Source organism: Geotrypetes seraphini, chromosome 16, assembly GCF_902459505.1.
Source record: "Geotrypetes seraphini chromosome 16, aGeoSer1.1, whole genome shotgun sequence".
NCBI classification, from domain to species: Eukaryota; Metazoa; Chordata; class Amphibia; order Gymnophiona; family Dermophiidae; genus Geotrypetes; species Geotrypetes seraphini.
The window spans coordinates 28,235,127-28,247,776 of record NC_047099.1 but is presented as its reverse complement, the minus strand read 5'-3'; positions in this window follow the sequence as shown (position 1 = coordinate 28,247,776).

The window sequence follows — 12,650 nt, the reverse complement described above, 5'->3', positions numbered from 1 at the left end:
CCAGTTAGGTGCTCCTTATTGGAGACCCGGATTTCCCGTATCCCCCGATGTGATTTGCAAGAAGGTATGAATCCAACTTGCGCTTGAAACCCAGAACAGTAGTCTCTGCCACAACCTCCTCTGGGAGAGCATTCCAAGCACCCACCACTCGTTGTGTGAAACAGAACTTCCCGACATTTGTCCTGAATTTGCTGCCGCTCAATTTCAGGCTCTTGTCCGTGTCACATCTGAAAATGTCAGTAATGCTGTTTCCTGGTCAATTTTATCAAATCCTTTTAATATTTTAAAAGTCTCTAACAAATCTCCTCGCAGTCTTCTCTTTTTGAGGGTGAACAGTCCCAGTTTTCTGAGGCGTTCTTTGTAGCTCAAATTCTCCATACCTTTGACTAGTTTCGTGGCTCGCCTCTGCACCCTCTCCAGTAGAGTTATATCCTTCTTAAGGTATGGTGACCAGTGTTGGACACAGTATTCTAAGTGTGGTCTGACCATTGCTCTGTAAAGTGGCATTATGACGTCCTCCGATCTACTCATGATCCCCTTCTTAATCATGCCCAACATCCTGTTTGCTTTCTTCGCCACCACCGCACATTGAGCCAATGGCTTTAGGGTTCTGTCTATCAGTACCCCCAAATCCCTTTCTTGTTCGCATTTGGCTAATGTCACACCCAATATCCTATATTCATGTTCTTTGTTATTCTTTCCCAGATGCATTACCTTGCATTTGTCTGCGTTAAAGTTCATCTGCCACTTTATCGCCCACTTTTCCAGCTGGTTTTAGCGCCGGCCAGGGCAGTAACAGCTCAGATGCTCATTGGAATTCTGTGAGTTTCGGAGCTGTTACAACAGCAGGTGGCACTAAAAACACTAGTATGGCTTTGTAAAGGAGGAGGTATGTTTCTAAACTGAATGCTCCTGCCATAGAAAACCAACAGATAAATGTCCATTTCTCCATGTATTTTAACAGGTTCTAAATTGTCAGGTGCTATTTTAAAATACTAGGGGACTTGAAATGGATAGAAGGAGGGAGGGTAGTCAGGATAGCCAAGACTACACTTTATTGTCATGACAGGAGCAGATACTCAACCTGGATTTCTCAATTCTGATTTGTTTTTCTTTTGCTAAAATGCCATTCTTAACAAATACCATTTCCCTTTTCAATTAACAAGGATATAAGAACATAAGCAATGCCTCCGGTGGGTCAGACCAGAGGTCCATCGTGCCCAGCAGTCCGCTCACGCGGCGGCCCAACAGGTCCAGGACCTGTGCAGTAATCCTCTATCTATACCCCTCTATCCATTTTTCCAGCAGGAAATTGTCCAATCCTTTCTTGAACCCCAATACCGTACTCTGCCCTATTACGCTCTCTGGAAGCGCATTCCAGGTGTCCACCACACGTTGGGTAAAGAAAAACTTCCTAGCATTCATTTTGAATCTGTCCCCTTTCAACTTTTCTGAATGCCCTCTTATTTTTCAAAAGTTTGAAGAATCTGTCCCTCTCTACTCTCTCTATGCCCTTCATGATCTTGTAAGTCTCTATCATATCCCCTCAAAGTCTCCTCTTCTCCAGGGAAAAGAGTCCCAGTTTCTCCAATCTCTCAGCATATGAAAGGTTTTCCATACCTTTTATCAGACGTGTCGCTCTCCTCTGAACCCTCTCGAGTAATGCAATATCCTTCTTAAGGTACAGCGACCAATATTGGACGCAGTACTCCAGATGCGGATGCACCATCGCCCGATACAACGGCAGGATAACTTCTTTCGTTCTGCTTGTAATACCCTTCTTGATTATACCTAGCATTGTATTTGCTCTCTTAGTGGCTGCTGCGCACTGTGCCGTCGGCTTCATTATCATGTCCACCATTACCCCCAAGTCCCTTTCTTGGGTACTCTCCTTCAATAACATCCCTCCCATCGTATAGCTGTACCTCGGGTTTCTGCTTCCCACATGTAGTACTTTACATTTTTCAACGTTGAACTTCATCTGCCATCTCATCGCCCATTCCCCTAGTTTGTTCAAGTCCCTTTGCAATTCTTTGCAGTCCTCTTTAGTCCGAGCTCCACTAAATAGTTTGGTGTCGCCACAAATGTTATTATCTCACACTTCATCCCTGTTTCTAGATCATTTATAAATATATTAAATAGCAGCGGCCCAAGCACCGAGCCCTGCGGGACACCACTCGTGACCCTCCCCCAGTCCGAGTAGTGGCCCTTCACTCGTACCCTGTTTCCTATACGCCAACCAGTTTCTGATCCATCTATGTACGTCTCCTTCCACCCCATGGTTCTTCAGTTTCTGAAGTAGGCGTTCATGGGGTACCTTGTCAAAGGCTTTTTGGAAATCTAGATATATGATGTCTATAGGGTCTCCTCTGTCCATCCGTTTGTTAATTCCTTCGAAGAAGTGCAATAAGTTCGTTAGGCACGATCTCCCCTTGCAGAAACCATGTTGGCTGGTTATCAGAAGTTTGTTTCTTTCAAAATGTTCATCAATGTTGTCTTTTATCAGTGCTTCCGCTATTTTCCCCAGAACGGAAGTCAGACTCACAGGTCTGTAGTTTCCTGGGTTACCTCTTGATCCCTTTTTAAAGATGGGCGTAATGTTGGCTATCTTCCAGTCCTCCGGGATCACGCCTGTTTTCAGGGATAGATTGCAAATTTGCTGCAGTAGTTCCGCTATCTCCTCTTTTAGTTCCTTCAGAACCCTTGGATGGATTCTGTCCGGACCCGGGGATTTGTCAGTTTTTAATTTTTCTAGCTGCCTGCGTACGTCTTCAAGGCTCACTTCCATGGATGTTTAATTTTTCTGCTTGATCTCCATTGAAGATTTGCTCAGGTTCCGGTATGTTGGATGTGTCTTCATTTGTAAATACAGATGAAAAGAACACGTTAAGTCTTTCTGCTACTTCTTTCTCCTCCTTCACCACTCCCTTCCTGTCTCCGTCATCCAGCGGTCCCACCTCCTCCCTAGCCGGCTGCTTCCCTTTAACATATCTGAAGAAAGGTTTGAAATTTTGTGCTTCCCTGGCTAGCCTCTCTTCATACTCTCTTTTGGCTTTTCAAACCACACGGTGACATTCTTTTTGATACTTCCTGTGCTCTTTCCAGTCCTTCTCAGTTTTGTCCTTTTTCCATTTCTTGAATGAATTTTTCTTATTTCCTATCACTTCCTTCACTATTTTAGTTATCCACGCCGGGTCTTTTGTTTGACTCTTTTTACACCCGTTTCTGAATCTGGAGATATACAGATTTTGCGCCTCGCTCCACTGTGTCCTTGAAAAAAGACCAAGCATGTTCTACTGTTTGCCATTTCTTGGAAGTGTTCCTAAGTTTCTTCCTTACCATTTCCCTCATTGCTTCTTTACCTGGGATTTATTAGTGTTTATTACAAGAAGAGAAACAGTAGAAAATCAGTGGATACAAGTGACTTTTTTTTTTCAGGTAAATGTCAGTGTTTATTTTCATAGGCAGAAACCTTGAGAGCAAACAAAAAAAATTATTTAAGGGGAACCCCAGCTATGGAGGACACAATTTCTCATGGTTGTACAAGTCAGTGCTAGCACTAAGGCTGCCTTTGCTCATCTCAACCCTTCCCCATTCTCCCCTTGACTTCTGCCAGTCTCCAATATGTCAACTAATGCATGACTGATTCACATGGCTTACAGCCACCAAGTCGTATTTTGTTAGAACTTTCATGCAAACATTACAGAAATAGTGGTATTACATGATCCGAACTTCCTAAATGCTGCAAGAAGCCAAATGTTAGCAGCAATGTGACATGCTGCCTTTCCTCCAACCTCCCCCTAGACAACTGGACGCCGGAGAGTCACTGGACGTGGTATATTTGGACTTCAGTAAAGCATTTGATAGCGTCCCTCATCGAAGATTACTGAACAAGCTGAAATCGATAGGATTAGGAGACACTCTTAACTACATGGGTTGAGGACTGGCTGAGCGGTAGACTTCAGAAGGTGGTGGTGAACGGTACCCCATCCGAAGCATCGGACGTGATCAGTGGAGTGCCGCAGGGCTCGGTCCTGGTCCCGATTCTATTTAACTTATTCATAAGAGATATGACGCAAGGACTTAGAGGAAGAGTATCACTGTTTGCCGACGACGCCAAACTTTGCAACATAGTAGGCAAAAGCTTATTACCTGATAATATGACACATAACCTACTGTTGCTGGAACAATGGTCAACTACTTGGCAGCTAGGCTTCAATGCTAAAAAATGCAAGATAATGCACCTGGGTAAGAGAAACCCGCGTAGAACTTATGTACTAAATGGTGAGACCTTGGTTAGGATCACGGCGGAACGCGACCTAGGGGTGATCATTAGTGAGGACATGAAGGTTGCCAATCAAGTGGAGAAGGCTTCCTCCAGGGCAAGACAAATGATGGGGTGTATCCGCAGAGGTTTCGTCAGCAGGAGACCTGAAGTTATGATGCCGTTGTACAGAGCCATGGTGAGGCCTCACTTGGAGTACTGTGTTCAGTTTTGGAGACCACACTACCGAAAGGACGTGCTGAGGATCGAGTCGGTTCAGCGAACGACCACCAGGATGGTCTTGGGGCTCAAGGATCTCACGTATGAAGAAAGATTAAAAAAATTGCGGCTGTACTCACTTGAGGAAAGAAGAGAACGGGGAGATATGATTGAAACATATAAGTACATCACGGGACGCATCGAGTCAGAAGATGATATCTTCTGGCTCATGGGACCCTCGACCACCAGAGGGCATCCGCTGAAAATCAGGGGAGGGAAGTTTCATGGCGACTCTAGGAAGTACTTCTTCACCGAAAGAGTAGTGGATCATTGGAACAGACTCCCACTCCAGGTGATAAAGGCCAGCAGCGTGACGGATTTTAAGAGAAAATGGGATACTCACGTGGGATCTTTAAGGGAGTAAATTCAGGGGAGGGGATACTTGGAATGGGCAGACTTGGTGGGCTATAGCCCTTTTCTGCTGCTTTTTTCTATGTTTCTATGTTTCTAAGAATAGCCTTACTGGGTCAGACCAATGGTCCATCAAGCCCAGTAGCCCGTTTTCATAGTGGCCAATCCAGGTCACTAGTACCTGGCCAAAACCCAAGGAGTAGCAACATTCCTTGCTACCAATCCAGGGCAAACAGTGGCTTCCCCCATGTCTTTCTCAATAGCAGACTATGGACGTTTCCTCCAGGAACTTGTCCAAACCTTTCTTAAAACCAGCAAAGCGTTCCAGAGCTTAACTATTCTCTGAGTGAAAAAAATATTTCCTCCTATTGGTTTTAAAAGTATTTCCCTATAACTTCATCAAGTGTCCCCTAGTCTTTGTAATTTTTGAAGGAGTGAAACATCGATCCTCTTGTACCTGTTCTACTCCACTCAGGATTTTGTAGACTTCAATCATACCTCCCCTCATATCTTACCTAAAATAGTCACATTAGATAAAAGACAGGGCCGAGCCAAGACTACAAGCTGAGGTGTAACCAAACGTGGGCTAGGAGGGCCTGGGTCTGTCCATTTTTGGCTCAGACCTATCCAGCAGTGGTAGTGGACCATTGAGGTAGCTGGTATGGATTCCCAAGTCCATCCTCAGCTCAAAGCCTCTAGTCATTAGAACACCATGGCAATCTGCACCATGGCAATCATGTTCAGTTTGTATGAGAACTGAGCATATGCGAGATGCCAGCATCTGGAAGCGCAACTGCTAACACTGGGGTCGTTTTATTACGGCATGCTAAATGCTAAGGCATCCATTATATTCTATGGCCGCTTTAGCATTTAGCACGGCTTAATAAGAGGATCCCACTAAGATGTTCTGATGGCCTGGGATAAGAACGTCTTCAGCTGGCAGGGCTTGGAGAGCCTCACCAGCCAAGGTATTCATTTTTTAAGTTGGTGGAGGGGGGGAGGGCAGGGAGGGAGGAAGAGGAAATACCTCTAGCTATGCCACAGATTGAAAGTTTAAAAACATTGATTTAGAAGTCCTAAAATTAGGTTAAAATCAGTTAAAACCAATTATTTATTTGATATTTTACCAGTCCTTTCAAAACACACCCACAGCAGGTAACAAACCAACAATTATAATAAAATACACATAGCAACATTAAGAACCCTACAGCTAAAGTATCTAAGTCGGGGGAGGGTACAGGCACATACAACATACCTGGCGAACTAAACTGCCAATACTTTTTTGGGGCTGAGGAAAGTAGTCACCGTAATTCTGGGTCAGGGGCGAGTACGAAAACTTTCGAATCGGGGGTATGTTCATATGACAATTATGGGTCACATTGTAATTTTGAGTCTAGTGGGAGCACACATTGTAATTCTGGGTCCAAGGGGAGTACACATTGTAGTTATGAGTCTAGGGAGAATACAAGTACACATTGTAGTTATGAGTCTAGGGAGATTACAAACAATGCTAAAGATGTTCAAGTAGCTCAAGCAGGAACATCCCCACTGAAACGTAACAAAAATACAACATGGAGGGCTATGTACGTCAACGCAACAGTTTGGGAAACAAGATCCTGGAATTAGAAACGGAAATAAGGAATGCTGACCTGGATGTGGTGGCAATATCTGAGACCTGGCTCACAGACTCCCACGGGTGGGACATGGTCTTACCGGGTTACAACTTGCTTCGCCGGGACAGGGAGGGCAGAATAGGGGGAGGTGTAGCATTATATACTAAAGATGACATTATGGTCACAAGAATCTCAGATGTCCAGTACACTGGGGAATCCCTTTGGGTTAATTTGGCCAGAGGGAAGGACAAATGCTTGTATCTTGGTGTAATTTACAGACCCCCAAGACAACATGATGACCTGGATATGGAAATAATTAGTGATATAGAAAATATCACCTTGCGTGGGGACACAGTAGTGTTAGGTGACTTCAACATGCCTGATGTGGATTGGGATACACTTACCTCTGCTTCCGGCAGCAGCAGGAGGCTATTAAACTCTATGAAAGGAGCTGGTCTCAAGCAACTGATGTTGGACCCAACAAGGGATCAGGCAATACTGGACCTACTACTTACCAATGGAGAAAGTGTCACAGAGGTCTCGGTGGGCGACACATTGGCCTCCAGTGACCACAACATGGTATGGTTCAATCTTAGGAAAGGTTTCACTAAATCTACCACACTGACTAAGGTCCTCCAATTCAAGGATACAAACTTCAAAGAAATGGGAGACTTCGTTCACCAGGCGCTACAAGGACAAGCAGAAACCGATAGTGTGGATGAACTGTGGTCGACTTTGAAAACCACCATACAGGAAGCGACAAACCGCTATGTTAAATTAGTAAGTAAACGGCGAAGGAACAATAAGCCGAAGTGGTTCACTGCGGAGATCTCAGCCCTTATCAAGGAGGAAAAAAAAGCATTCATCTCTTACAAACAATCAGGGAAACAGGTCTCTAGAGCAGACTACTTGACCAAATCAAAAGCCGTCAAAACGGCAGTCAGGGAGGAGTCTCTGGCAAAAAACATCAAGAAGGGAGATAAATCCTTCTTTAGGTATATCAGTGACAGAAGTAAAAACTCAGGCGGGATTGTACGTCTTAGGAAACCAGATGGAGACTATGTGGAAAAGGATTCGGAAAAAGCCCAACTATTAAATGAATACTTCAGCTCAATCTTCACCCGAGAAGCGCCGGGACTTGGCCCTCAGCTACAGACAAGGGTTGACTCAGTTGACCCGTTTAGTAACTTCGAGTTTACGCCCAGCAGTGTCTACAGTGAGCTATCAAGGCTCAAGGTTAACAAGGCAATGGGGCCTGACAACCTACACCCCAGGGTGCTAAGGGAGCTGTGTGATGTCCTGGCGGAGCCACTGTCCAAGCTCTTCAACCTCTCCCTTAGGAAAGGCAGCGTCCCGTCGGACTGGAGGATGGCTAACGTCATTCCACTCCACAAGAAAGGCTCCAAGATGGAGACAGCAAACTACAGACCGATGAGTCTAACATCGATAGTGAGCAAACTAATGGAAACTCTAATAAAACACCAATTGGATAAGATCCTGGATGAGGAGAATCTACGGGATCCCCGTCAACATGGATTTACAAAAGGGAGATCGTGCCAATCCAACCTGATCAGCTTCTTTGACTGGGTGACGGGGAAGCTAGATATTGGGGAGTCCCTGGACATCGTGTACCTGGACTTTAGCAAAGCATTCGATAGCGTACCACACCGCAGGTTGCTGAGCAAGATGAGTTCTATAGGATTAGGTGACACATTGACGAAATGGGTTGGGAACTGGCTTGGAGGTAGGCTTCAAAGGGTGGTGGTGAACGGCACACCCTCTGAAATGACGGAGGTGATCAGTGGAGTGCCGCAGGGCTCGGTCTTGGGCCCAATCCTATTCAACATCTTTATAAGGGACTTGGCAGAAGGGCTTCGGGGTAAAATAACATTATTCGCCGATGACGCCAAACTAAGTAATGTAGTGGGCAAATGCACAATAGATGATGTTTCAATGCCCGACAACATGATGCACGACCTACTCCTACTGGAGCGCTGGTCTAGGTCCTGGCAACTCAACTTCAATGCCAAAAAATGCAAAGTTATGCACCTGGGCAACCAAAATCCATGCAAGACTTACACCCTAAATGGAGAGATCCTAACAAGAACTGAAGCAGAACGTGACCTAGGGGTGATCGTCAGTGAGGACATGAAGGCTGCCAATCAAGTGGAGCAAGATTCATCCAAAGCAAGACAAGTCATAGGTTGCATACGCAGGGGTTTCGTCAGCCGAAAGCCGGAAGTCATTATGCCGCTGTATAGATCCATGGTGAGACCCCATCTGGAATACTGTGTGCAATTCTGGAGGCCGCATTATCGCAAGGATGTGCTGAGACTGGAGTCGGTTCAGAGAATGGCCACCCGGATGGTCTCGGGACTCAAGGATTTCCCATACGAGGAACGGCTAAACAAATTGCAGCTATACTCACTCGAGGAGCGCAGAGAGAGGGGGGACATGATCGAGACGTTCAAGTATCTCTCGGGCCGCATAGAGACGGAGGAAGATATCTTCCTTTTCAAGGGTCCCACGACAACAAGAGGGCATCCGTGGAAAATTAGGGGAGGGAAACTACGAGCTGACACCAGGAAATTCTTTTTCACAGAAAGGGTGGTTGATCGCTGGAATAGTCTTCCAATGCATGTGATCGAGGCCAGCAGCGTGCCTGATTTTAAGGCCAAATGGGATCGTCACATGGGATCTATTCACAGGGCGAAGGTAGGGGAGGGATCTATTCATAGGGCGAAGGTAGGGGAGGGACATTAAGGTGGGCAGACTAGATGGGCCTTGGCCCTTATCTGCCGTCTATTTCTATGTTTCTATGATAGCTCTGTTTGCACAGCCTGTGTAAGCCATTATGGGGCTCTTTTACTAAAGTATGGTAAATTCTTGCACTTACTGTGCTTTAAAAGTAAAACCTTGCTTGGAGTAAGTGCTGTTAGCCAGCATGCCCCTTGAAGATGCCATACAGAATAGTTCTGTATTGTATTTTTATTCACAATTAGCGTGGATGCACATAATGCCTTCTCTTAAGGAGTACTGTATGTTAACTACAATGTGCAGTCCAAACCCATTTCCGTCCATAACCTGTCCCCTAACGTGGCATAACAATTAACATGCAAATAAATGAGTGTGTGCTGCTTTGCCTACAAGGCAACAGTTACCATGAGCTAATTCGTTTGTAATCTGCTCAAGACTCTTTCTTAACAATAGTCTCTTTGTTGCGTTCATGGATAAGGATATAAGAGGATTCAAGTTTATTATAGTTGATTTCAAGTTTTATTTAAAATTTGATTAATCGCTTAATCGTACTTCTAAGTGATGAACATGGCTAAAATAGTTATTTACAACGTTCAGGGAAACAATACATGTAACGTAGACCTGATGTACAGGACATACCGAACCATGAGGATGAAAGGGTAAGAAATACAATAGTTGATAGAAGATGAGAAAAAGGAAGGGGTAAGCGAGAAGGGTTAGGAGAGATCAGAGGTCAAAATTTGAGGGTGCAATCTTAGCTTGGGGAGCTAACAGTCAAAAGCATCTTTAAAAAGAAAGCATTTTAACTTGCTTTAAAAATCGGTCTATAAGACGCTCTTCCCTTAAGTAGATGTGGAGGGAATTCCACGTTTGTGGTGCCGTGACTGAGAAAATGTATTGTCTTCGAGTGTTAATAATTTTAAGGGAGGGAACAGACTGTAAATGTTGATCATTAGATCTGAGTATTCTAGTGGGAGCTTAAGGAATCAAGTCTGTCAATGAAAGCTGGAGCTTTATAAGAAGTGACTTAAGGGTTAACAAGCATATTTTATAGGTTACGCTTAGGCAGTTTACAATAAAAATACAAGGTTAAAACCAAAGGGGAAAACAAACAACAACATATCATACTGTAAAAGTCAATTATAAAAGCAAAAGACAAGAGATAGGGAGGAATAGGGAAAAAATACAATATTAAAAAAAAAAAAGAAGAAAAAGGAAATCAAAGGCCTGACACATTGGGAAGGGGTAAGAGTAATTAAATGCACTGCCTACCGGAGGGAACTTCTTAAGAGATAACGGCATCCTTAAACAGAAAAGTTTTTAGATTTGTTTTATAAATTGATAAGGATGTTTCATTCCTGATATGACATGGAAGTGCGTTCCATAGTGTCGGGGCCACCACAGAAACAATAGTCTTGCGTGTTGTGTCATAGAAAATAAAGAAGAAAACAATTTCACAAATTGCAGCAAAGTAAGCAAAACAAAGCAAGCATGACACTCATTTATTATAAACTGCATATCAACTTAATACCAAATAGACACCGTAAATCACTGGAGTGTACGGAAGACAAAGTTTAGCCTTAGAAATAATTCTGTCGGTGCAATGGAACCAGTTCAGACTTAGAGTTTATTTTTAAAAAATTTAGCTCCCACTTTTTCAGTAAAGTTTATGGTACATCACATTCAGGCACAGTAGGTATTTCCCTGACCCCACAAGGCTTACAGTATAAGGGCCCCTTTTACAAAGCTGCAATAGCAATTCCCCCACGGGCAAATGCAACAAAGCCCTAAGGACTTCAGTGGATTTGCCACAGGAAAATCGCTACCACAGCTTTGTAAAAAGACCCCTAAGTTTGTACCTGAGGCAATGTGCTTTACCATCAAGCAACAGTATATGAGTCAACTCAAGGACTCAATAAATCCAGGAAGGAAAAAGCCATTTCAATTTCAGTCATTGCTATAAGTGACATATCCAAGGTCACAAAGAATGACAACAGCATTTGAAATCTGGCTTCCTTATTTCACAGCCCACTGTTCTAACCAATAGGCTCATCCACTTAAGCAGCAACTTATTTTTAAGATTTTAAGATTTTCATTGGTTAAAATAATAGTCATGCAATAATTAAGGAGAAACGGCAAAGAAAGAATTGTAGGATAACCAGAACATATATATTTGTGTTAGAAAATGTTAACAGTCAGTTTAACTATGAACTTGCATCCTGCCTCTGAACTGATTGCTTTTTTAAATAGATGTAAACATAATAGTTTATTTTAGCTATGAAATATATTGCTATATTATAAAGAGTATTGTAACTTTCAAGGTTTTGTATCAGACTAGTTTTCAGCAAATAAGGGTAGCAGCCAGTTCTTCCAATGCCTGTTTCTGAATACAGCTGCCAACTGAATGCAGTTTAACAAAGCGACCAAGAAAGGAGGATAGAATTACAAAAATAACTGTTCATACTTGAAAGACATCCTTATTTTAGGAATTATAGAAACATGATGGCAAGTAAAGGCCAAATGGCCCATCCAGTCTGCCCATCCGCAGCATCCACTATCTCCTCCTCTCCCTAAGAGATCCCATGTGCCTGTCCCACACTTTCTTGAATTCAGACATTGTCTTTACCACCTCTACTGGGAGACTATTCCATGCATCTGCCAACCCTTCTGTAAAAAAGTATTTCTTTAGATTAATCCTGAGCCTATCACCTCTTAACTTCATTATATGCCCTCTCATTCAAGAGTTTCCTTTCAATTGAATGAGATTTGCCTCATGCATATTTATGCCACGTAGGTATTTAAAAGTCTCTATTATATCTACCCTCTCCCACTTTTCCTCCAAACTGGTAGGGCCGAAGAACGAGGGGAATAATGAGGAAACTCAATTCTATGGAGCAAAGGTGGATTTACCACCTTAACACGGTTACCCCTTTCGGTCTAAATTTAGAATTTGAATGGCAAACACTACTCTGAGATGGAAGGGTGAGGGGGGTCTTTGATAATTTGACAAGTAAAGTTACTTAAACATAGAGGATGAGCATTAGCAATAATAAAATATAAGAAAAATTGTTAAATCTAGTTCCCCCCATGGCCAGGTCGTTAGTGGCGTCTTTCTGACATCGCTAACAGCTGACTATGGGAGGTATTTATGGTGAGAAACACACACCGCGGTCATCTTGGTATACTCACTGGGCAAAAACTGCACTATGGGCAAAAACTGCACTAAGATATTTATTTATTTATTCTTATATTGGATTTATATGAAACCAATTTGATGGATGTATTTTTAGTTATGAAGTCTAATAATGCATTGAATAGGGGACATTAAATTAATATATAATAATTATTTCATTGTCTGTAGGGATAATAGCCTTGAAGAACCCCTC